The sequence below is a fragment of the Cupressus sempervirens genome, chromosome 2, assembly GCF_028749045.1.
Source record: "Cupressus sempervirens isolate cs-2001-9-10 chromosome 2, ASM2874904v1, whole genome shotgun sequence".
NCBI classification, from domain to species: Eukaryota; Viridiplantae; Streptophyta; class Pinopsida; order Cupressales; family Cupressaceae; genus Cupressus; species Cupressus sempervirens.
Genome location: NC_143119.1, coordinates 750,808,793 through 750,835,447, shown reverse-complemented (window position 1 = coordinate 750,835,447; position 26,655 = coordinate 750,808,793).

Below are 26,655 nucleotides of genomic sequence, written 5' to 3'. Positions count from 1 at the left end.
TGGGTTGAGAGCATTATGTCAAACACTTACATACCATGTCTACCAAACCACTTCACATGCCTAGCCTGTGGTTGCTGACTACACACATGCACACATGTAAACATGTCTCCAAATCTACTTGAGCATAATATAAAATATTTTCATGCCTTTTAATGCTTTCATTTTGATCCTTAGCGAGATTCATTTTTACACCTTCTACCTACTGAGAAATTTAGTAAAAAAGTTCACGTGCCTTGCTTGGTTTAAGCTCGCTAAGCTATATTGTCCCTCTAGTGAGGTGTTTTGTCAAACAATTTATGTTCTTTGTCTATATTTCCATGTTTTTCATACATGCTCCCAAGGTCCATCACCAACACCAATGAAGAAAATTGAGGGTAGATATTCACTTGCTTGCACTATTGCATTGACTATAATGTTTCTTGTGGACTCAGGTTACCATTTTTAGTGTCAACACTTCTTGTTACCTATGCATCTACAATTATCAAAAGAATGTGGTATTGCCCCTCCACTTTGTTCCACAATATGGATCAGTGCTTCAATGATTCATGCAAAAGATATTGGCCCAACAAGTCACAATTGAAGGACTATTTTCCTATATCATCTTAGTGCTTCTTCAAATCTATTGCATAAATTACCATCTGCATAGAAACTGAATACCTATTGGTCATGAGTCAAAGCATCCCATTTGAGATTTACTTGAGTTAGCATGGAGTAGAATGAATTTTTTATTGAAGATGAAAATTTTCAACTATGAACACAACTTTCACATCTGACATTTCAGAGATAGTTATACAAATTGCAATTCGGGTTTAGATTAGGGAAGAAACTTTTATACGAATTTTGGATCCAAACTAAAACCTCTTAACCTTAACCTTTGAAAAGGTTTTAGTATGTGGAAAGAGAGTATTTCTAGTATGTAGAGAGAGGTTCTCTTAGTACATAGAGAGAGAGAGAGAGGAGTACATGGAGAGAGAAGATTTTGGTACAAGGAGGGAGAAAAATTAAGCATTTTAACTCTACTCTCATTTTTTAATTAACCTTCCCTTAATTTTTGAGGTAAAAATATCAAGGTAACATATTGTAATGATGTAATCATAACAAACTATTTTTGCCACTAATGTCAAAGGGGGAGATTTTTTATCTCTTTATTTTTGTTTTCTATTAGTGTCAAACACTTAGTCATATAGAAGGAAGAGTTGGTCAACCATCACTATGATTGAGTCACTCTATATAGGTTGAGTTATGTATTTATTAGACTTGTAAATAATCATGTATATGTTGAGCTCTATAGGAGTCAAGAAAATTTATGGTCTCTAAGTATCCTGATGTAATTCATCTAGTGTTCAATGGATGCCAGTAAAGTAGAGTGAATAGGTTCCAAGTCATATAGAAGGAACCAAGCTAGTTGAGGTCAAGCGTGAGCAAAAAGAATAGTTATGATGGAGCATCAGGAACTATATGTGTTGTGTAGCACTATTTGAACAAGAATGTTTGGAATGACATAAATTATGAGGTAAACTATTTTGGGCAGACATGTAAATGACATTTAATGATTGTAGAGTTTGTTATAGAGCTTTTTAGGCATATTTGCATGGATCACTTATTCCTATGAAGGAAAGTTACTTAATCAGATTAAGAGGGATAAGTGATCCAAACCTTAAATCTATCCTTAAGGAAACCTCCAAAAGCACAAGAGACACTAGATTTAATGTGGAAACCCAATATGGGAAAAATCACCAAGTAATTAGCTACCAATTTTCACTTTTCTGAAGTGAGCCCCGTTAGGAACCAACCTTGTTAAAGGTTACAATACACACTATTAGGTATGACCCTATTAGAGGATTTAATCACCCTATTAGAAGTGGCCTTGCTAGAGGTCTTAAGAACAATTCAACTGAACTATCACCTTGTTAGAGGATTTACAAAATGGCTATTAAACCAACTCTGTTAAGAGATTTGAAATCACTACTACAATGATTAGAAAGTAACAATGAATTGACCTGAATAGGATGCAATTAAATTTATTGATTACAGATTTCTATTCTACACCATTAGATCCTCCTCGATCAAATATAGCTTTGCTGCTCCTCAATGATCTTTGATCATTCTTCAAAATTTTCTCACCCAATAATCAGTCCTCCTTCACACTTGAATCACATCAAATTCATGCACACACTTAAAATTTGCAACTTGACCTCTTATATATACCATTTAGATTATCAAGTCAACTCATTCACATGTTACATTTACCAATAAACCATACATCATTCGGCTACAAATATGAAATTAAACAACTAAACTTTATTTCACAAATCAATGAAATCCTTCATTGGCTGACCCTGCTCGGTAAGCACTACTTCCAGAAATAATTTCTTCAGTTAACCATATTCACTCGATTAACATTGAAAAATCTACAAAATCCTTTGGCTACTAAGTTAACTCAGTAAGAATTAAATTTCCTTTGCTATCCATGAGAGCTCAGTAAGAACTGTTTCCTGCACTATTTCCTTTTGATGATCGAGTGAGCTCAGTAACAACTAAATTTCCTTTGCTAACCTTGAAAGCTTGGTAATAAATATCTACATAAGGTGAAGCCTAAGAATTCTTGGTAGACACTATAAACCTTCTTTGCTAACCTTTTGAGCTCAGTAAGCTTTGTCTTTTGGCTTGCTGACCAACTGAGCTTGGTAGACTCTGTCTGATGACTGATATGACATTTGTGTAACATCAAAGACAAAATTGAATTGAACAATTATATCCAAAAATATCCCTCTTTGGCATTGATGGCAACACAACATGTCATAGCAAAATTAAATTTGAAAACAAGTATTTTCTGACAGAATACTTCTCACTCTTATACAAAACTCCTCAAATACAGTAATCTCCCTCTTTCATAATAATCTCCCCCTCTTACAAAAACTCTCTTTTTCTTGCAAATTTTAGAAAGATATGACTATAAACTCTCCCTCTTTGACAACACATTCCAAAGACAACACAAACCAAAATGAATAGCAATGTACCTTATGTACTGATTCATATGCAATATCTTCATTACTTTGTTGCATCAACTAATAGATCTTCAATTTTGTTTCTATTGATGCATCACTAAAATTTTATTTTAGTGACTTTAGATAGGGGAATGACCCCTAACTTACCTCTTAGATACAAGAATGCATTCTTAGGTAAAGGCCTTGTGAATATGTCAATGATTTGTTCTTTTGTATGGACATATTCCAATATGGTTTTCTTATCCTACACCAATTCTCTAACAAAGTGATACTTTATACCAATAATTGCAATTGCATTATCACAAAACATAACAAAAAGTTCTTTGATGTCTTGCTTCATACCTTCCAATAATTTTTTGTACCAAACAATGTTTGAATAGTTTACTGTTGCTACAACATATTCAGCCTTTGTTGTGGACTAGGATGTACAATTTTGCTTTTTACTTGTCCAAGAAACCAACCTCTTTCCAAGAAAGAAAGCTCCTCCACTTGTACTCTTTCTATCATCAACATTCCTTGACCTATCTACATTAGTGAACACTTTTAAATCCAGATTTCCTCCAAGTTTATAGCATAATCCGTAATCTTCAGTTCCTTTCAAATATCTCATGATTTTTTATTGTAATCATGTGATTTTCTTTTGGTTTTTCTAAGAATCTTGCTACAATTCCTACTGCAAGGGCAATGTCTAGTCTTGTATGTACTACATACTACAACTTTCCAATCATAGATCTATACAATGGCTAATACACTTCCTTTGATTCATCATCCTTGGTAAGTTTCAATCTAGTACAGATAGGAGTCCCAACTGGTTTGCAGTCTTCCATACCAAACTTTTTTAGTATCTCCTTAATGTATTTAGATTGAGTGATGTAGATGCCATTCTTACTCTAATAAATTTGAAGACCAACAAAGAATTTGATCTCACAAAACATTGACATTTCAAATTCTTTGTTCATTTATTCTAAATTTTTTTTGCAAAGATCACCATTTCCTATGAAAAAAAGTATCATCTACAAATATTTTTGCCAAAACAATCTTATTATCTAGACCTTCCTTTATATACAAGCTACTATTATCATTAGTACTTTGAAAACCAATCTAAATAAGATAGTTCTACAATATTTCATACCATGCTCTAGAGGCTTATTTTAGACCATACAATACTTTATATAATTTGTAGACCATGTCCTTCTTGTCTGGATTAACAAAACCTTCAGGCTGTTCAATGTAAACCTCTTCATCTAGTATACCATTGAGAAATGCTAACTTGACATCCATCTAATAAAATTTGAATCCTTTGTATGCAACATATGCAAGTAAGGTTCTAACACCTTCTAATCTTGCAATAGGAGAAAAAGTCTCTCCATAGTCTACACATTCTTCTTGGGAGTATCCTTTGCATACCAATCTAGCTTTGTTCCTTGACACCTTACCATCTTCATCTAACTTGTTTCTAAATACCCACTTAGTTCCAATCACATTTTTGTCTTTAGGCCTAGGTACAAGAGTCCATGTTTTGGTTTTCTCTATCTATTCTATCTCTTCATTCATAGCTTCAATCCAACTTTCATTTTCTAATGCATCTTTGACATTTCTGAGTACAAAATCAACAAGTAAACAAGTGCCTTTCAACTTAATTACTAATTATCATTTTTCCTTTAGATTTATCTCCAATGATATGATCTAGTGCATGACACTTCTTGACATACTTGGCTAGCACGAGCTCCTTGCCTTTTGAATGAATTGTATTTTTATCCTTTTGTTCTTCAACTTATAGTTCTAGTTTTGGTTGCTCAAGCTCGGTAACCATTGATTCAGTAGCTTCTATTTGCAACTCAAGTCCTTACAACTTGGTAGGAATTAGCTCAGTTTGAACTTCCTGCAACTCGATTACTAAAGACTCGAGAGTTGAAGTTTCCTAATTGATAGGTAGGGATTACTTTAGTAGTGAATCTTCACCTTTTGGCGATCTCATCTAATGGATCAATCATCATTTGGAAAATGTTTATCATATTTGGGTCCAACTACATTGTCAGATATTTATCATATTTGGGTCCAACACCTAGGGTGGTCACCCATTAGTTATCACATGATTGGTCAAAAATATTGGTGCAAACGCCAATGTAGTACATAGTTTGGATACATTTAATTTAAACATATCACCAGCCTTTACATGTTTTTTCTTATTGGTTAACATTATTTTTTCATTACTACAACCATATAAATTTTTCCTTGGGTTGGGTGTCACCAACCATTTTACTGACGTGTGTCAATCACCCACCCCATTTAGCCAACTGTTTCCTACTATGGGCTTGCATAGGAAGGTGCAATTTGCCTACATTTGATATTCCCACTTGTTAATCCTGCCTAATTTTCCAACCCAGATTGGACTATTAGAAATTATTGTTCTACACAATTCACTATTTTTTGGTGTGAAGACTAGCATTTCTTATTGCTACCAAACTTTGAAAGTGTTAAGTGCATTGGCCATTGACTCGTGGACCTTGGTTTTTGTAAAAGGCAAGTGATTTTTAAATTATTTTGTAAGTGGTACTAGTTATTTTTTTAGTTTCACTATCCAATGTCCACTGGTGATTGGACATCTCAGATGCTAAGATAGCCTATAGGTATTAGGTTTGTGAATTATATTGGGTAGTACTGTATACTATAGTAATGTAGCAGTAGTACCCTTTTTTTGAGAATGAATCATATTATTGTTATTATATGTAGTCTAAGTAGTTAAGTCTTTTGTTCAACAACTAAGTTGATTTTTTTTACGGCCTTTATCAGTTTTCCATGTCAAACAAGAGGGGTAGGATCCTTGAAATCCAAGAGAGGCCACCATTACCAAAATGTACAACCATAGCAGCATATTGTGGTGGTGGAAATGTTGGTAGCCTACAAGATTCAAAAGTTAGATATCTAGTGGTTACTAAAAAAGGAGATTCATCACAAGTTGGACCCTCAGACAGTATTGAAGTTCAAGTTGGTGAACCTAATATCTCAATCGAGAATGAACTTGAACAAGATCTGGAGGAACTTCCCCTAAGTAGGGAGTCACAAACTAAGATTATAAAGTTGGAGTCGGTCCTAGACCAGTTAGTCCCAGACCAGTCGGTTGAGAAAACCAAAATTGATTTCATAAATCAGGTTCATGCACAAAAGGGGAAAAGAAAACTAGAATCAAAGAAAGATTGATCTCACTAAGATCTATCCAAAAGGTTTTTTTAGTTAGAATGGGTGGAAAAGTATTGGTTCATTCAACTAGTGCCCAATCCAAATGATAGTGAACCTCCTGTAGAATGAAGATGTAAGATTTGCATAGAGATAACAAAGAAGGAGAAGAGGCTATAGCTTAAAATTGATACCATAGAAAAGCATGTTGGTAAAGTTTACAAGAAGAAAATTATAGATGGAGTCAAAAAATCCATGTTAACTTGGAAAACAAAGGAGAATTGTCTGTATATCAGGAATGCTGAAATATATGAGTTACACCAGCAAATATAGGAGAAGTGTTCTGCAGTAAAAGGTTCCATTGAAGATTTCATTGGGAAAGCAATAGAAGTGCAAAATATGGGAAAAGTAGTTCAATTAGGTGTGGTTTTTTATATATTGAGTAGAGGACACCCTATGATGGACTACCCTTCAGTGACTGCATTATTGCATTTTTTGAAAACTTGAAACTATCCTAATAGTCACTGGTCAGTAAATAGCAGGTGGGAATAGGCTAAATGTCTTGCACTGGTTGAAATAGAAGATATGAAGGAATATATAAAAAACTCAAATTTCATTGCATTGTCTCTAGATGAAGTTACAATAATTGACAATACTTTCTAGGTGTGCATGCATGTTTATACTGTAAACAATCTTTGTCATCAACCATTTCTACTATCCATTACTAAATTGAATCATAGTGTGACAGCTATAAACTTATATGAATTATTAAATACTACTCTAATTGAATCCAGAGGTTTGGATAGCATTGAGATTGCCAAAAAGTTGGTGTGTGTTGGAGCGGATGGTGCTTTGGTTATGCAAGGTCATAAAGGCGGTCTTTGCAAAAAGATCAAGAATGATTTGGCACCCTACGCTATTCCCATTCATTGCATGGCCCATCGAATAAATCTAGCTTTTGGAATTGTCATTGATTTTGGTTGCGTAAGTAAAGTGAAATCTCTGATCAAAGAGATTTACCAATACTTTTGTCAAAGTCCAAAACAAGTCTGGGAATTTCAACACTTTTCTATAAGACTTACTGATAGGAGGAAGCTTCTTAAAGACAATGATACTAGATGGATCTCTTTAGATAGACCAGCGCATCGAGTAATCTCTAAATAATTGTCATTGATTGGACTAATCCACTCTGTGCTAGATAGATTCCCTCGGCTATATTCAAGCCTAACTAATGTTAAGGTACTCTTAACTTTAGCAGCTATTCTCCCCATGCTACAAGACATGAGAAATATTATAAAAAAGGTTCAACATAGAGCTATGTACATTGTAGAATATAATAAGCTACGTAAAATGACATGTAGTAGCTTAGATACTTTGTACCAATTATTACCATTAGATGAAACAAAGTTTGAAAAGTGGTTAGAAATCTCAGATTTGAACAATCCTGGGAACTTTTTACATATTGGTACAAATGATGATGTATATGCCAGAATATTTGGAGTTGACATACCAATGCAATACTATGCCTACGTCAACCCCAACAAAGTAGTAAGCAAAGTTGAATCAGAACTAGAGAAGGTACTTTCAGATGTTACAAGTGAAGCCTTCAAGAAGATCAAAGACTCTATGCTTGACTCTGTCAAGCAAGTTTGCTACAATCTATCATCAAAAATCAGATTTAGATTCCCTCTAGAGGAACTACTGGAAGCAGTGTCAATTATTTTTCCATAATATTGGTCTGTAAATAGTCCAACTAATTTTTGAAGAAGGATGATGACTTTGATTCAACATTTTTGCGCACCTAAAGTAATAAATGGAGTCACCATAAATGAAATTTTAGATGAAACTCGACTAAAAGATCAATCATACTCTTTTGCAAACATAATGAGGGAACAATATGCTATTATAGAGAACCCAAATGAAGAGGGAGCGATAACAAAGCTTTGAAAAAGCCTTGGTGAGAGAAATCAGTTAAGAGAGGCAATACTAGAATATTTCAAACTTATCAATTTATGTTTGACAATGATATTGGGTTCAGTGGAGGATGAGAGAGTTTTTAGTACTTTGGGCTTCCTTAAGTCAAAGGTTAGAAACAAATTAGACAAAAAATTGGATAATTGTCTGAGGCTCTATAATTCTAGGTATGAGGTAGAAAGTTTCCCTTATGACAAGGCTGTCAACATTTGGAGAAAGTATAAAGAAGAGGAATTGCCAACATTTTAAACACAAGTGGCAGTGGCGGTGGCAGTGGTTCATATCCTAATATTGAAAGTCAAAGCAATGAAGATGATGTTGAATTTGTCATGCATAGTGAGTTTGACACTAATAGTGAATTTGAAGAAAACACAACAAACAATGAAATGTTATATACAATAAATGAGGAGGATTTTGATGATAGTTATGTTGAGCCGGTCCAAGCAGAATGGCAACTATAGCAGCTTCTCAACCTTTTGCATGAGTCAAGTAGTAGGCTAGTAGCTCTGATCTAAGACTCTACCTACTAATTAATTATGTAATATGTTTGTAGAAGTTAATTTATAGCCTCCATTCATTGTCTCTTTATAGATGCTTAAAAAAAATTTTTTTTTTTTTAACATGTTGATGTTACAAACTTAGTACTTACATGTGGAGATTTTCATTGATTGTATTTTTTTAACATGTTGAGATTTTCATTGATTCTAGTTTCTTTAAGAAATTGTAACATAATAAATTTAATAGAATAAGCTCCATTTTTAAAAAATTATATTATTATACTAAGAGGCGTTCTATACAATCACAACACAAATACCCAGCACGAGAATATGCCAAAAAAGATTCTCCATCAATAAAAAAGAATTGGGAGCAGTTACAAACTTCCAAATTAAATATTAAAAAAGAACTCCTAAAATAAAAGCTAGCCAAAATAATAGGAAGTCAAATGGAGGCAGAAATAATAGGCCTGAAATAATAGGGCCCGAAAAAGCAAGGTTCGAAAAAGTAAGACCCAAAAAAATAGGGCCTGAAAAAATAGGGCTCGAAAAAAAAAGGGCGAAATAATTTCAATATGATTTTTTTTGTTAAATATAATTTTGCATGCACATTCATGCTTATTTTTTGTGGGGAGTGGGGGAATTTGAAACAAATTCGTGGAATGTGAAGAGACATCTGTTGGGGGATATGAGGAGCCTCTTAGAAGTTATAAAACCAAGGCTCCTCATTTCATTTTCATTTTATGTTTTTGTAGGAAGGAAGAGGTGGAGGTTATTGGAGGATTAGATTGGAGTTTTTGAATAGGAGTAGATTGAAGTTTTGGAGTAACATTTTTATAGGTGAGATTTCTATTTTTTATTTACATTTTCATTTAGATTTATATGTAGATGTAAATTGAAATTCAAAATTAGTTATAATATTTTACTTTGATTTATATTTTAATTTTAATTAATCTCATTTAGATTTAGAATTTTGTTCATAACTATTTAGGCTTGCATTTAATAGTTTAGTCTTGCATGTTTGATTTAGATTTAGATTTGTATTCAAAATCTATTTGATTTATATATTTTATAATACTTTTCATTTACATATTTTAAAAGTGCATGTTTCAAATTAGTTTTATATTTGCATGTTTCATATTAGTTCTAGATTTGCATATTTCAAAATAGTTTCGGTTTGTATGTCTTAGATTTGAATGTTTCACAATAGTTTTACATTTGCATGTTTCTAAGTATTTATATTTTCATGTTTCAAAGCATAATTTTATCATCAATCTAGATGAGAATGCCACCATATCAATACAATTTATATTTTATTAAAGTTAATGATTTATTTAAAGTAGATAAATCATATATTTAGTATATATTTTATCATTATTGAATTATAAAATAAAATAAAATTCTCAAAATAATAGCTAGCCAAAATAATAGTAAGCCAAATGGATGCCGAAATAATAGCACCTAAAAAAATAAGGCCAAAAAAATGGAACCCAAGAAAATAGGGCTGAAATAACTTAATTAAAATTTTAAATATAAAACATTTTTTTTTGTTAAATATATTTTTGCATGCACCTTCATGCTTATTTTTTGTGAGGAATGGGGGAAGTTGAAACAAATTCATGGAATGTCAAAAGACATCTATTGGGGGATATGAGGGTTCTCTCATAAATTATAAAACAAATGCTCCTCATTTCATTTTCATTTTGTGTTTTTGCAGGGAGGAAGAGACGAAGATTATTGGAGCAATTAGAGTTTTTGAACAGGAGTAGATTAAAGTTCCATATAGTATAGCCTTGTATGTTTGATTTAGATTTAAGATTTAAAAACTATTTGATTTAGATATTTGATAATACATTTCTTTTGCAGATTTTTAATGTGCATGTTTCAATTTAGTTTTACATTTCCATGTTTTACATTAGTTTTAGATTTGCATTTTCAAAATACTTTTGGTTTCCATGTTTTAGATTTGTATGTTTCATAATAGTTTTATATTTGCATTTTTCAAAATATTTATATTTTTAATGTTTCATAATTAAATTTAATCGTTGATGTGGACAAGAAGGTCACCTTATCAATAAAATTTGTATTTTATTAAAGTTAGTGATTAATTTAAAATAAATGAATCATATATTTAGTTTATATTTTGTCATTATTTAATTAGATTATATATGTGTTCTATTTAAATATTTTTCATACTATATATAAATTTTTATTAATATTTATGTTTTTAATGTTTGAAAAGTGGAAGACAATGCCACCATATTTCAAACATTACAATCTAACTATTTCATTTGAAATAGTTTTGATTTTTATTTATGTTATTTTGAACATTATTGATTTGAAAGAATTCATGTTAACTATTAATACTTTTTCATTATGATTATTTCCATATGTTGATTTTTGTTTATAAGTTTGCAGGTTACTATTTGAGTTATGGATACCTCGAATAGAGAATCAAACATTATTGGATACTAGAGCCTAACTACTTCAATGATCTCAAATGATTTCTTCGAGATTGAGTTTGACAAATGCCTACAAATAATTAAAGAGGGGCACACAACTATAATTAAAGTTGTAGAGAAGCAATATTTCCAATTGACTATGTTGAGGAAATGGAAGATGCATAATAAATTTTGTGTGACACATCTACAAAAGTGGATGGGTTTCCCTCAATGATGAAAGAAGTATTTCACAATGACATGCATTTACACCATCACAGATATATTTTTTGTAAATAGTTCATTCTTGTCTCTGGTTTCAAATTTTTACTTCTAATTAGTTGTATTGGCAATTTTATTTCCCCATTGTTCAATGTAACTTTCATGGAGAAGAGAACAAGACAAAATAAATTTATTATTGTACAAAAAATTTCTTCAATGGATGTGGCTACTAAATATATTAATTAAGAAAGAAAATCATAAGTCTAAATAGATTCCTTAATGATAGGGAGATTTATTGATTACAATTCTTAATCATTGCAATAAAAATTGCATTAGAATTATTAAAAATTCAACAATATATAATGTTCTCACATCATCATAGAGAAATAATTTTCATAAAATTGACTCTTATATATTCTTTCACACTTTTAACATCATCTGAATTGTTGTGTTGGGACTTGTAACTTCCCTTTCATGAATTAATTTTTCCACTATTCGAGTCATTTGTATAACATATATCCCAAATTTGACCATAGTTGTACTCCAAATACTCCAACACTACACCTAAATCTCATACTTCCCTTAACCTTGTCCCTTATTTTAGCGTAACATTTAACCACTTATTAACCCTAACCATAACACCGAGTGTCATATAAATGAAATTGTAAACCTTGGATCCTAACTTTAACTCTTACTCTATATATGATTTTACTAATCATTTAGTAAATTATATACCTTAGCCTAACCCTATATGTACAAGTAACTAGAAATAATATTATTTTTTTTATAAGTGATAATATGTATATACACACACCCAGAGAGAGAGAGAGAGAGAGAGAGAGAGAGAGAGAGAGAGAGCATATCTATATACAAGAAGGAGCTCATGTTATGTTTCTTATAGAGGCATGTTTTATGGAGAGAGAGAGAGAGAGAGAGAGAGAGAGAGAGAGAGAGAGAGAGAGAGAGAGAGAGAGGTGTATCTAGAGAGCAAGCACACACACACACACAGATTAGGGGTGTATCTAGAGAGCATAAAGGGGGGGGAGACTAGGAGAAGTATCTAGAAAGTAGGGTGGGAGAGATAAGTGGGTGTATCTAGAGATTAGAGAGACAGATTAGGGGAGCATTACTAGAGACTACAGAGAGAGAGGGTATATTTAGATAGTGGGGAGAGATATTAATGGGTCTAGTTAGAGAGAGAGAGGGAGAGAGGGGGGAGAGAGAGAGGAGGGGGAGGGATTACATTATTAAAAAGGTTAATAACTTGTATCACAATAGCATTAATCATGGGCACTATAATAGAACTAACCCACATTAAAATTTAACCTATCAATTATCCTAACACCAAGGTAAATTGTAATAATAGCACTAACATTAGCTATAATATGATTAGTAACCCAAAAATTATCTTAACCGCAATAATAACACAAACGCTAACTCTAACTCTAACTCTAACTAGATAATTCTAATTTTAACCCTAACCCTAACCCTAACTCTAACTCTAACTCTATCTCTAACTTTAATTCTCCCCCTAACCCTAACCTTAACCCTTTATAATCCTAAATATAATGCTAATTCTAACCCTAACCCTAATTCTAGCCCTAACCCTAAGCCTTACTATAACTCCAATCGTAACTCTAATTTTAACTCTAATGCTAATTCTAACCCTAAATCTAACCCTAATTTTAACCCATATTCTAACTCTAACCCTAACTCGAACTCCAACTCTATCTCTAACCCTAACCCTACCCCTACCCCTAATTCTAACCCTAACTCTAACTCTAACTCTAACCCTAACTATAATTATAACTCTAACTCTAATTGTAACCCTAACACTAACCCTAACTCTAACCCTAATCCTACCCATAATCCTAATACTAACACTATATATAATGCTAATCCTAACCCTAACACTATATGTAACTCTAAGTCTAATCCTAACCCTAATTCTTATCATAAACCCAATCCTAATTCTAACCCTAACTCTAACTCTAAACCTAAATCTAACCCTAAATATAACCCTAACTCCAACCCTAACCCTAAATCTGACCCTAACCCCAACTCTATCTCCAACTTTAACTCTAACTTGATCCCTAACTCTAACTCTAATTCTAACCCTAACTCTAACCCTAGCCCTAGCCTCAATTCTAGCCCCAATTCTAACCCTAACACTAACACTAACATTAACACTAACACTAACACTAAAACTAACACTAATTATAACCCTAACCCTAATGCTAACCCCAACTCTAACCATAACCCTTATGTTAACCATAATCCTAGCCCTAATTCTAACCCTACCTCTAACTCCAACTGTTGTTCTAATTTTAATTCTAACTCTAACTCTAGCTCAAATCCTACCTCTAAATCTAACCCTAAACCTAACCCTAACTTTATTTGTAACCCTAATTCTAGCCCTAACCCTAATTTTTACCCTTACCCTAACTCTAGCTCTAACTCAATCTATAACCCTAATTATATTTGTAACCCTAATCTAACCCTAACCCTAATTCTAACTCTAACTCTAATTGTAACTCTAATTATATCCCTAATCCTAACCTGAACCTATATAACCCTTACTCTAACCCTAATTCTAACCCTAACCCCAATTCTAGCTCTAACCCTAACCTAATTCTAACCTTAACTATAACTCTATTCTTAGCTCTAACCCTAACTATAACTCTAACTCTAAATCTTACCCTAACCCTAACCCTAATTCCAACCCTAACTCTAACTCTAATGCTAATTCTAATCCTAACCCTAATTCTAACCCTGATTCTTACCCTAAATCTAACTCTAACTCTAACTCTAACCCTAACTCTAACTCTAACTTTATCTCTAATTCTAACACTAGCCCTAATTCTAACCCTAACTCTAACTCTGACTCTTTTTGTAACCCTAACCCCAATATTAACCCTAACCCTAACTTTGACTATAAACCTACCCCTAATCCTAACCCTAACACTATATATAACTCTAACTCTAACACTAACTCTAATTATAATCCTAATCCTAGCCCTAACTCTTACCCTAACCCTAAATCTAATTAGGTAACTTTAACCCTAACCCTAATCTAACCCTGATCACAACTCTATCTCTAACTTCAACTCTAAGTCTAACTTGAACCCTAACTCTAACTCTAATTCTAACTTTAACTCTTATACTAACACTAACACTAAGACTACCTCTAATTTTAACTCTAACTCTAATTGTAACCCTAACCCTAATGCTAATCCTAACCATAACCCTAACACTAACCCTAACCCTAACCCTAATGCTAACCCTAACCATAACCCTAACACTAACCATAACCCTAACTCTAACACTAATTCTAATCCTAACCTTAGTTCTAACCCTAAATATAACCCTAACTCTAACTCTAACTCTAACTCCAACCCTTATTCAAACTCTAATTCTAACTCTATCTAACCCTAACCCTAACTCTTATTCTAACCCTAACTATATTTGTAACCCGAATTCTAACCCTCCCCCTAATTCTTACCCTTACCCTAACCCTAACACTATCTCTAATCCTAACTATATTTCTAACCCTAATTCTAACCCTAACCCTAATCCCAACTCTAACTCTAATTTTAAACCTAACCCTAACCCTAACTCTAACTCCAACCCTGACTATACTCTAACCCTGACCCTAACTCTAGCTCTAATTGTAAACCTAACCCTAATAAGAACCCTAATTCTAATTCAAACCCTATCCCTTACCCTAATTTTCATCTTAATGTTAACCCTAACTCTAACTCTAACCCTACCCCTAATATTAACACTAAACCTAACCTTAATTCTAACCTTAACCCTAACCTTAACTCTAACTCTAACCCTAACCCTAACCCTAACCTTAACAGTAACCTTAACCATAAACATTAATTTGTCCCTAACTCTAACCCTAAATCTAACTCTACCATAATTGGACTCTAACCATAACCTTAACCCTAACTTTAATCTTGGCCCAAAACTTTTCCCTAACCATAACTCTAGAACCTTAACCCTTACTCAAGCCCTAACCCTAACCCTAACCCTAGCCCTACTATAACCCTAACCCTAACCATAACCATAAGTCTAACCCTAACCTTAACCATGAGCATAACTCTAACCCTAAACTTAACCATAAACATAACTCTATCCCTAACTCTAACCCTAAATCTAACTCTACCATAACTAGACTCTAACCCTAACTTTAATCCTAACTAAAACCCTAACCCTTATCCTAAATCTAACCTTAACCCTGACTCAAACCCTATCCCTATCCCTATAATAACCCTAACTTGAGCCCTATAATAACCCTAACCTTAACCATGAGCATAACACTAAACCTGAACTATAACCCTAAATCTAACACTACCATAATTGGACTCTAACCCTAACCCTAACCCTTACTTTAATCTTGACTCAAACCCTAACCTTCACTCTAACCTTAACCCTGACTTAAACCCTAACCCTAGCCTTACTATAACACTAACCCTAACCATAACCATAACTCTAACCCTAACTTTAACCATAAACATAACTCTAATCTGAACCTTAACCATAACCATAACTCCAACCCTAACCTTAACCATAAACATAACTCTAACCCAAACCTTAACCATAACTCTAACAATAACCATAACCCTAACCTTAACCATAACTTAAACCCTAACCTTAACTCCATTCCTAACCCTAATGCTAACCCTAACCCTTATTCTATCCCTAAGGTTAACATTAACTGTAATGGTAACTTTGTCCCTAACCATATATCTATGTTTGATTATAACATTTTATATTACACTATGCCAAAAAGAAAATTACTTTTTTTTAACCTTAATCTGACCCCTGACTCTAACCCTAAATATAACCCTAACTGTAAATCTAACTCTACCATAATTAGACTCTAATCCTAACCCTAATCCTTAGTTTAACCTTCACTAAAACCCTAACTCTAACCCTAACTCTAACCTTAACCCTGACTCAAAACTCTAACTCTAACCTTAACCCTTACTTTAATCTAGAAGAAAACCATAGCCCTAACCCTAACCCTAACCTTAACCCTGACTCAAACCCTTACCCTAACCTTAACCCTGATGTAACTCTATATACAACCCTAACTCTAAATATAAACCTAACCTTAACCATCACCTTAAAACTAACCCTTTCTCTACCCCTTTCTCTAACTCTAACCCTAAATCTAATTTTAACCCTAACCCTAATCCTAATTTTAACCCTAATTTTAACCCTAATTTCAACTCTAACTCTAGCCCTTATTCGAGCTCCACTTCTAACTCTACCTCTAACTCAAACCCTAACTCTAATTCTAATCCTAACCCTAACTATATGTTTAACCTAAACCCTTATTCTTACCCTTGCGCTTTTCTGAACCCTAACCCTAACTCTAATTCTAACCCTAACTATATTTATAACCCAAATTCTAACCCTAGTCCTAACATTAACTCTAACTCTAATTCTAAACCTAACCCTAACTATAACCCTAACAAGATTCATAATCCTAAAAATAACCCTAGCCCTAACCCTAATGCTAATCCTGACTCTAATTTTAACTCTATTCCTAACCGTAGCTCTAACTCTATCCATAACTCAAACCCTAACAATAGCCCCAACCCTAACACTAACCCTAACCCTAACTATAACTCTACTCTTCAATTTAACATTTTACATAACAATATGTTTAAAATAAAATTGAATTAAAGTGATGCAAATAAACACCATATATAGAATTTAAAAAATAAATATTCAAGAATAATTTTATAGTAAGTTTACACTATTAGATTTTTATAGTAAGTTTATACAATTGTATTTAAAAAGAAATAAATAATTCAGCACTAACCTTAAAAAAAAAAGAAAAAATTTTAAAAATACTTTTCTTGTTGGGTCGTGATTGCCACTAGCTTATATATACCTCTATATATATTACGCTGAGAGTAATCGTTCTCGAGGTGCCTATTTTCATTTTCATAAATCCCAATTGTGATTAAAATAACCTTGGGGTTAAATGAAAATAGGTGCCTCGAGAATGATTACTCTCGGCGTAATATATATAGAGGTATATATAAGCTAGTCTTACCTCAGTAGTAGACCTTGGAGTAGGTCATTCCAAGATGGCTTTTACCTTCTCTGGATCCATTTTTAGACCTTCAGGTGATATAACAAACCCCAAGTAGACTAACTCCCTTTTTGCAAAGATATACTTCTTCAGATTAATTAACAGTTTCTCTTCCCTTAACCTTTTAAGGACACTACAAATATGCAATAAATGTTCTTCCAAAGTCTTGCTAAAAATTAAAATATCATCCAAATAGACAATAACAAATTTTTCCAAGAACTTCTTAAGTACCTCATTCATAAGCCACATGAAGGTGCTTGGGGCGTTCGTCAATCCAAAGGGCATGACTAACCACTCATAAAGACCCTCCTTGGTCTTGAAGGCAATTTTCCACTCATCTCCTTCTCATATCCATATTCGATGATAGCCACTCTTGAGATCTATCTTTATGAAGTATTGAGCTCCACTCAAGCAGTCCATAAGATCATCCATTCTTGGCAAAGGAAACCGATACTTGATGGTTATCCTATTTATAGCTCGAGAGTCTATACACATCCTCCACTCTCCATCCTTCTTTGGTGCCAGTACTGCAAGTACTGCACATGGACTCAGGCTCTCCCAAATCAAGCCCTTCCTCAATAGCTCTTGAACTTGTCTATTTAGCTCCTCAGTTTCAGTAGGAGTCATCCTGTGAGCAGCCTTGTTAAGAAAACTAGCTCTTGGGATTAAATCTATCTGATGACTAATTTGCCTTACCGATGGCAATCCTTTTGGAAAATTATCAGAGATGATATCTCCAAACTCACCTAGTAAATCTGAAACTTCAAGTGGTATTTCACTACTACCTTCTTTATCTTTCCTAGGAATCAAAGCATAGTACATACGCTGTTGTTTCATGCCATCTAAAAATTGTCTTCCATAAACAAGAAAAATCCTAGCACTACTACATACCTTTTCGCCTTCCTTTTTCATGGGCTTCAATTTATGGCGAACTTCATCCTTTGTTAGAGAGTATGTGTTTGCATGACCATCATGTACTGCATGCCTATCAAACTACCATGGTCTACCCAACAATAGATGGCAAACATCCATTGGAATAACATCACAGAGAACTTCATCGTGGTAACTCCCAATTTTGAACTTCACTAAACATTGTTCACTTACCAAGACCATATGATCATCTTTCACCAAAGCAATCCGATAGGGCTGGGGGTGTGTCTCCCTCTTGAGCTTTGGTTTAGAGACCATCTCCTCTGACACCAAGTTATCAGTGCTACCACTATCAATGATCACATCACAAAATTTATCCTCACACTTGCACCTGGTATAGAATAAACTCCTCCTTTGTCCTAGTTCAATCTCACCACTTAGTAGGACCCTTTAATTTACTAAAGTCTCTCCTCTTTCTGCATCCTTTGAATGTGATGATTGTGCATCCTCATCCACATGAGCAACTCTAGCTTGACCCTCAGTTCTCCTATTTGTCCTTCCTTTTCGTTGAGGGCATTCAAAGGCACGATGACCTTCTTCATTGCAATGGAAATAGGTACCACAAAAGCCTCATCTTCCTTGTCCATGTCCTCTACCTCTTCCTCTCTGATTTCCAAAGTCTTGATCATGGGAGTGGTTGAAACCCTCATTCCTCTGGTTCTGGCTAGTACCCACATCTTCATTTTTCCTTTGGGTCTCATTTCGACCTCCAGATGACCTACCACTACCCCTTCCTCCTTGACCACACCCTCTTTGTCTCCCTTCAAACTTTTTATTTAGCTTCTCTTCAACTCCTAGGAAAAATTGTTATGCCTCTTCAACACTGGTCATTCTTACCAGACTTAATTCCTCCTGGATGCTAGGTTGCAACCCACTAATATAATTAGCAACCTTCTCCTTATTCACTTTTGAATGCCCCACTCTAATCAGTAGTTGATAAAACTCCTCTGTATATTCTTGGACTGATTTTCCTGCTTGCTTTAACCCATGCATCTTCTTAAACAAATCAAGCTTGTAGTCAATAGGAATGAACTACTTCTTTAGTTTGTCCACCATGCGATCCCACCTTGTGATCTTCTCCTTTCTTCTTCTATTTCTTTCCAATTGAACCTCTTGCCACCAGATTTTGGCATGTCCTTTCAGTTTGGCCTTTGCAAACTCAACCCTATCTGGATCCCTGATAACCTCACACTCAAAGTAATCTTCTAGTTCATTGATCTAGTCGATCAACTCATCTGGTTTTAGATTTCTTGAAAATACACCCACATCAATTGTAAGTCTTTTCTCAAACTTAGTAATGGCCATAAAAAGCCTCTCCTCTACCTAATTCAGAACTTCCCTGTCAACTTTCCCTTCTAGTCCAATTTCTTCTGCTTCATTGTTGTCCTCACTTTTGTCACCTATAGTAACATTTGTTCCTCTATGGAGCTCCTCTTGCAATACTTGAACCTACCTTTGGAGGGCTCTAACATCCTTAGGATTAATAGCTCCATCCCTTCCACCACACTCTCTTCATGGAGGCATCTCCTCAATTCAAACCAACAACCACACAATCCTAGTGCAAACAGCCTCACAATCGGCGCTCTATCTACACACCTAGGAAAACCCACTCTGATACCACTTGATGGGGTCACAACCCAAGCATAGAATGGAAACAATAGGAAAGGGGAAAGCTTTATTAACTATGTAAATATGCCAATACATTCAGTACAGAGAAAATAGACTTCAAAACATGCCCTAAGGGCTTACAATAGTATAAATCTGGAGATAATTTCTTCTCCCAGTACCTTCTCTCAAACTCCACTCTGAACTGCCTTTTATAAAGCCAGAAATGTTCTTAAATAGACCCCAAAGGGTTAAGGATTAGGAATAAATTCTAAAAAGTGCTAGTTGGCATCCACCGACCAAGTAGAAGGCTCCAGAAGCTGCATTACAAGTTGGCACAAAACTAGAAGAATCTAGAAATGGTAACCAAACTTTCGAGAGGCATAACTTTTGAACCATAGCTCCGATTGAAAAATCGTTTACATTTTTAGAAAGCTCTCAAAGTGCTCTATAGCCCTATGGACCAGCTTGAGATCATTTAATGCCCCTAACCTAACTTTGAAGCATTCTTAGGAGGTCTCCAAAAACTAAAAAAATTGCAATAACTTTCAAACTGTGGGGCCTTTTAACCTAATTCTTTTTTTGGAATGCTCTAAATTACAATTATATTCATCTAGACAATTTACACCCTCTAATTTATCAAAATTATGGCTCAATTACATACTCCTATTTTTTTAGCATTTACACGCATCTCAAGGTGTTCAAATACTCTAACCTAGAACATTGATAGTGGAACTGTGAGAGTTGGAACCTTTATTTGACCCAAATGGGTATCCAAAAATGAAAATACATGAAACAAAAGCTAAGTCTAAGTACATTTTTTTGGGTGACACAGGATTGCCCTTATACCTCTAGATGCTCCTGCATCAATTATTTTGTCCCAAATTTCTTGTTTGATAAGTTTAACCATGTTTATTATAGTATCTTTCACATGATGGTCTTCGGAAGAGGTCGTTCTATTTTTTGCCATTACATTCTCCATCTTTTTCTTCATTTCAAACATCTCTTTTTCACTCTTTTTTGGTATTTCCTCTAGTTTCCTTTGCCAATAAGTTTCTCTCTTCCTCTCATCCTCCAATTTCTTCTTCAAATCTTGGATTTTATTTGCAGTAGTTACCTCTTTTTTCTTCTTTTCCTCGAGTTCCCTTTTCAAATCATAGATTGTCTTTGAAGTGGACTCCTCATTTTTCTTCGCACTACCCAATTCCTTCTTCAAATCATGGAAACTTTGAGTAGACTCCTCTTTCTTCGCGTTCTGCAATTCCTTTCTCAAATCAAGGTTTTGCTTTGCAGTTGACTCCTCTTTTTTCTTTTCATTCTCCAATTCCCTCCTTAATTTGTGGATTGTGTTAGTGCTTGTAGTAACACTAGACTCTGTTTTCTTTGCATTCTTCAATTCCTCCTTCAAATCACTGATAGTTTTTGCAGTTGACAACTTTTTTTGTTTCATATTCTCCAATTGCTTATTCAAATTGTGGATTGTGTCTACACTAGACTCCTCTTTTTTCTTTTCATTCCCCAATTCCTTTTGCAAATTAAAAATCATACTTGCCCTAGACTCCGCTTTTCTCTTTTCCTTCTCCCATTCATCTTTCAAAATTTTGTTTTCCTTGGTAGGAGATTCTAGCTCAGTTTTCAATTGATTGATGACCTGTGCACTACTCTCTACAGACTTGAACAATTATGCAGTAGACACTTGTTCATTCTAAAGTCTTTTTTGGCACTCATCCAATTCTTTAGTCAAATGTTGCACTTTTTCATTCATCTTTTCTTGCTGGACAATTGCCTTTGTAGGAGAAGATTTCTTTATCCTATTTTGCAATTCTTTGAACCTATTGTCTACTACTTTCTCCTTCACCTTCACATTATCAAGGTCTACCTGTAACTTTTCTATTTACTTTGTAAGCTTTTTGTTTTCCCTCTCTACTTTCAGAAGTGTAGAGTAGACCATTTTGTTGCTCTCTTTTGATATATTGATTTTGTCAATATTTTTCACTTTTGACAAATGCATTTGAAGACTAGTAACTTGTATATCGTTACAATTTATTACATTTTGTGGTGGATTATTATCTCTACCTTGGGGCATAATAGCCATGAAGTTCATCATTTCATTGTTTGGATCATATGTTGGAAATATTATGTTAGTAGATTCTTAACATTTGACAATTACATCACTTTTCAAAGTCTTCATAATTTGCCTATTTCTTTCACTTGTCTATTCAAAATTTGATGCAAACTCGTTCAAACTAAAATTTGAGTTTTTGACACAATTGAGTGTTTGAAAGGTGAATTATCAACTATATCATTGAATACTAATGCTCTTCCATCTCTAGCTAAACTTACTCCACCTACAATTGTATTTTGAGGATTGGCAACATACTGAAGATGGTCCATTCCAAATCTTGGCATTTTAGGACTATTTTTAGGGTTTTCTACAAAACCCACTAGTGCATACATTGCTGAAGTAACTGCTGACATTTCTTGCAGTGTAATTGTCATAAGTTTTTGCTTTTTTCCACAAGGTTCATCCATGCTAGTGCCAATGTTAGTGTCAGTGCCAGTGGGATCAACTACAACTAGATTTGAAGATTTAATAAATAATGTGTTGGGATGACCTTTAGAAGCAGAAGTATAATTTGTTTTCCCTTTTTAGATTAATCATCTTCAATCTTAGAGCTTTGAATGATTGGTTTACTTCCTCTTTGGGTGGGTCTAGTACTAGAACTAGATTCCAAATCCCATCACCACTTACACCAATGGGCCCTATACCTTCATAACCCATTTTTTGTATCATACTTGCTCCTTTACCATATGTTTGTTTAGTAAAATCACTCATTTTAAGTTTAATAATATCTTTGCCCCTGGTTGACCCAAAATCCTCAATACCTTGAATGTCAACATCAAACTAGAGGTCCTTTTATCTTTGAATATCACTGTCACTACAACCACCAAGTTGATATAGTACAGTTGGATGCTCTTTATCACAATAAGTGCTGAAAAGATCATCCTTATCAATTTCCTCAAAATTTGCTAATGTCTTTGGTTCACCCAAATTTTGCCTCATTTTCCAAAACTCAGTTATCTTGGTTTGACACCACATTTCAAATATGCATGCCTCTTTAATTTCTTTTGGCATAAACTTCTTAGAAGGTTCAGATGCTTTCTCATTGAAATTTAAGTATGTCAGAGGCCCTGATTTGTGTGACTCTGATATGTGCAATGTCATAATTTGGGATGATAGTTGTTGCATTGAAATATTATTCTCTATTGCATGTTTCTCCATCTCTTTCTTAACCTCATCCCATGAATCCTTATTTTTTAACTTTTCTATCAATGGCATCTCCTGGTGTTGATATTTGCTCGCAGAGTTCCCATTGGCAATAAGTCTTGTTTTTATTATGTTCAGTGAATCATAATTCCAGTGACTAACAAAATGAAAGCCAAAAAAAGTTACCAATTCATTTGCCACTTTGAAAGCCTTTCTCTCAAATGTGAGGCCTCTGATTGTGAAAGGCAAGGAAGGAAATATCATTTTCTTTTGTTGTCCAATGAAAATTTCATTTGCGCTCTCCATCTACCTTACATATTTCAGTGCAAAAACCCTTTCTGTAACATGCATTAGAAGTTTGCAAGGTTCAACTACTGAACCGTGAAACCTTAAGATAGTGTACTCTTCCATGAAGAACCAGTTAGCCAATTGATTCTGACTTCCCAATTGAATGCAATCTTTACAAGACATAGGAAATCTAGGCATTGTAGTGCCTATGATTTTTTGGTAAATAGGTGCCAAAAAGAAGTCTACAAAATAGTTCTAGTATTTATTGTTAGCAGTCAGCCTCATCTTATGTGTCCATTCATATACTAGACTTGGTGTCTCTAATTTCTTCTGGGTTTTCTCATCAAACTTATAGACCTCAATATCAAGCTTGTTGTTCTTTGTCTCAAATATTAGGCGATGCTTTGGTAAAAGAAGGTAGCACAAGTAACTTGTGAACCTAAATGTCTGCGTCTTGTCTATAGTTGTACTTTATTTAATCATTAGTAATTGTTGTTGCATAAATTCAAGAATGTACTAAAAAAATCATATCTTACTACTACATTATCAACTAACTGACCTTGACAATGGATATTATAAATCATTTCAAGAACACTGGCCGCCACTTCCTTGTTACTATCCAATCCTAGGCAAAATGATAACAAAGAAATAGTATTCTAAACCCATGGCACAAAAATATCATACTGATAAGGAGGCTTATGGTCTTTTTCCAGTGTAACACTAATAGTGGACTCTGAGGGTATTAAACCTTAATATATGAATCTTGAAAACTTCTTTCCAGCTTTTCATAAGCCTGAGCTAGATTATCCAAGTTAATGTGCTCCTTAGAGCTTTCTATTCTAAACCCTAACCCTAGGTCTAATAGAGTAAAAAATTCACTCTCATATATTGATAAAATTTTCTCCTGGGTGTTTTGGTTTACAATTGCCTTTCTATTTTCATCATAATTCTGAGCGCATAGCATTACAATTTCAGGTCAAGGGAATACTTCAAATACAGTGAGGTTTGCTAATCCAGTAACCAGAGCAACTAATTTATTTGTATATGCACAAATACTATTGTTATATTTGTAATAAATTCTCCCCTTGTGTGGATCTCTCCACTTACTACACAATGAATGTCTAATTTCCATGATTCTAGAATCTCCATGGATAACAGGATCAAAAATATCATGACATTCATCAGCGAAACTTGGGGTTTGTAGCACTTGTCTGAGTTCTATAATGGTGTTCTTTTCCATTATGGGTGCACTCATTTAGGAGGTTTTTGACTTTGTTTTTCCCATGCCTGGCTGCTACTAGTTATTAGACTTTAGGCCCTATTCAAAATAATTGTAAAGTGTAAACCTAAGACAATTAAAATCAAGATTTCTATTGCTACAAATTGCAATAGAATTTTTTTGAAAAAAATAAAATACTTGGAATTGAGATTGGATAATTGGTGTTGTCGTCTGATACCCAAGTTTCACACTTTCAGTCTTTAGAAATCAGAACACAAAATAGAATTTTGCTGGTCTTTGAAAATTTAAAATTTGAAAACCCTATGGCTACCGTATCGGACTCTCGTCTTACAATTCCAGAACTCTCAACTTCATACTCTAAAAAGGTAATACTTGAAGTTTAATAGTTTAAAAAAAAGTAATAAGTAATTAATAGTTTTAACTTTTATGTACAATGTACATCTAACTGTAATAAATTGTCAAGACTCAATATTAAATAATGTAGTGATGTACATAAGTTACATGTGTCACAATTTTGGATGAATCTTGGTAGATGGGAAAGCATTCCCCAAATCGGCCCAAAATTCATCTTGGGTCGTCGATCTATAGACTATCAAATCTTTATTAAATTTATTATTATATTATATTATTTAATATTATTTATATAATATTAAATAATATTACATAAATAATATAATATAATAATAATGACTATCTCAATCTCGTAGATCGACGGCCCGAGATGAATTTCGTGCCGATTTGGAGAATCTTTTCCCATCTGGAATCGTGATTTGTGTCCTTGGTCAAGGACATGTGTCACGATTCCAGATGAATCTGGGCAGATGGGAAAAGATTCTCCAAATTGGCTCGAAATTCATCCCGAGCCATCAATGACTCGATGGTCATTATTATTATTATATTATATAAATATTATATGGTTATAATTATATTATATTATATGGTTATGATTATATCATATGGTTGTAATTATATTATATTATATTATATTATAGTATAAATAATTATATCATATGTTCTATTATTTTTAATTAAATTATTAAATTATTATTATTGTTAAATATTTTTAATTTTTTTTAATGTAAGTGCATTGGTTTATATTTTATATTTTAATAATGTATTTTTTTTATAAATTATAATATATTTGTTGGCATTCAATTAAAAATAATATTACTTATATTATGTAATCATTTAAGATTTATTATTATTATAAAAATAATATTATTTTTATTTATAATTATTTATTATATAATAGAACATATAATATAATTATTTATACTATAATATAATATAATATAATGATAGCCATATGATATAATCATAGCCATATAATAAAATATAAATATAACCGTGTAATATAATATAATATAATAATAATAAATTTTATAAAATATATAATGGCCATCTCAATCTGATAGATCGACGGCCTGGGATGAATTTCAAGCCGATTTAGGGAATATTTTCCAATCTGCCCAGATTCATTCAGAATCATGACACATCTCAATCTGATAGATCGATGGCCCGGGATGAATTTCGGGCCGATTTGGGGAATCTTTTCCCATCTGCCCAGATTCATCCGAAATCGTGACACGTGTCACGATTTCGGATGAATCTGGGCAGATGGGAAAAGATTTCCCAAATCGGCCCGAAATTCATCCCGGGCCATCGATCTATCAGATTGAGATGGTCATTATTATTATTATATTATATAAATATTATATGGTTATAAATTATAATTATATTATATTATATTATATGGTTATGATTATATCATATGGTTGTAATTATATTTTATTATAGTATAAATAATTATATTATATGTATATGATATGGTTATAATTACAATTTAAAAATATAATTGCAAATGCTCTATTTTTATTTTTATTTATTATTTAGTTT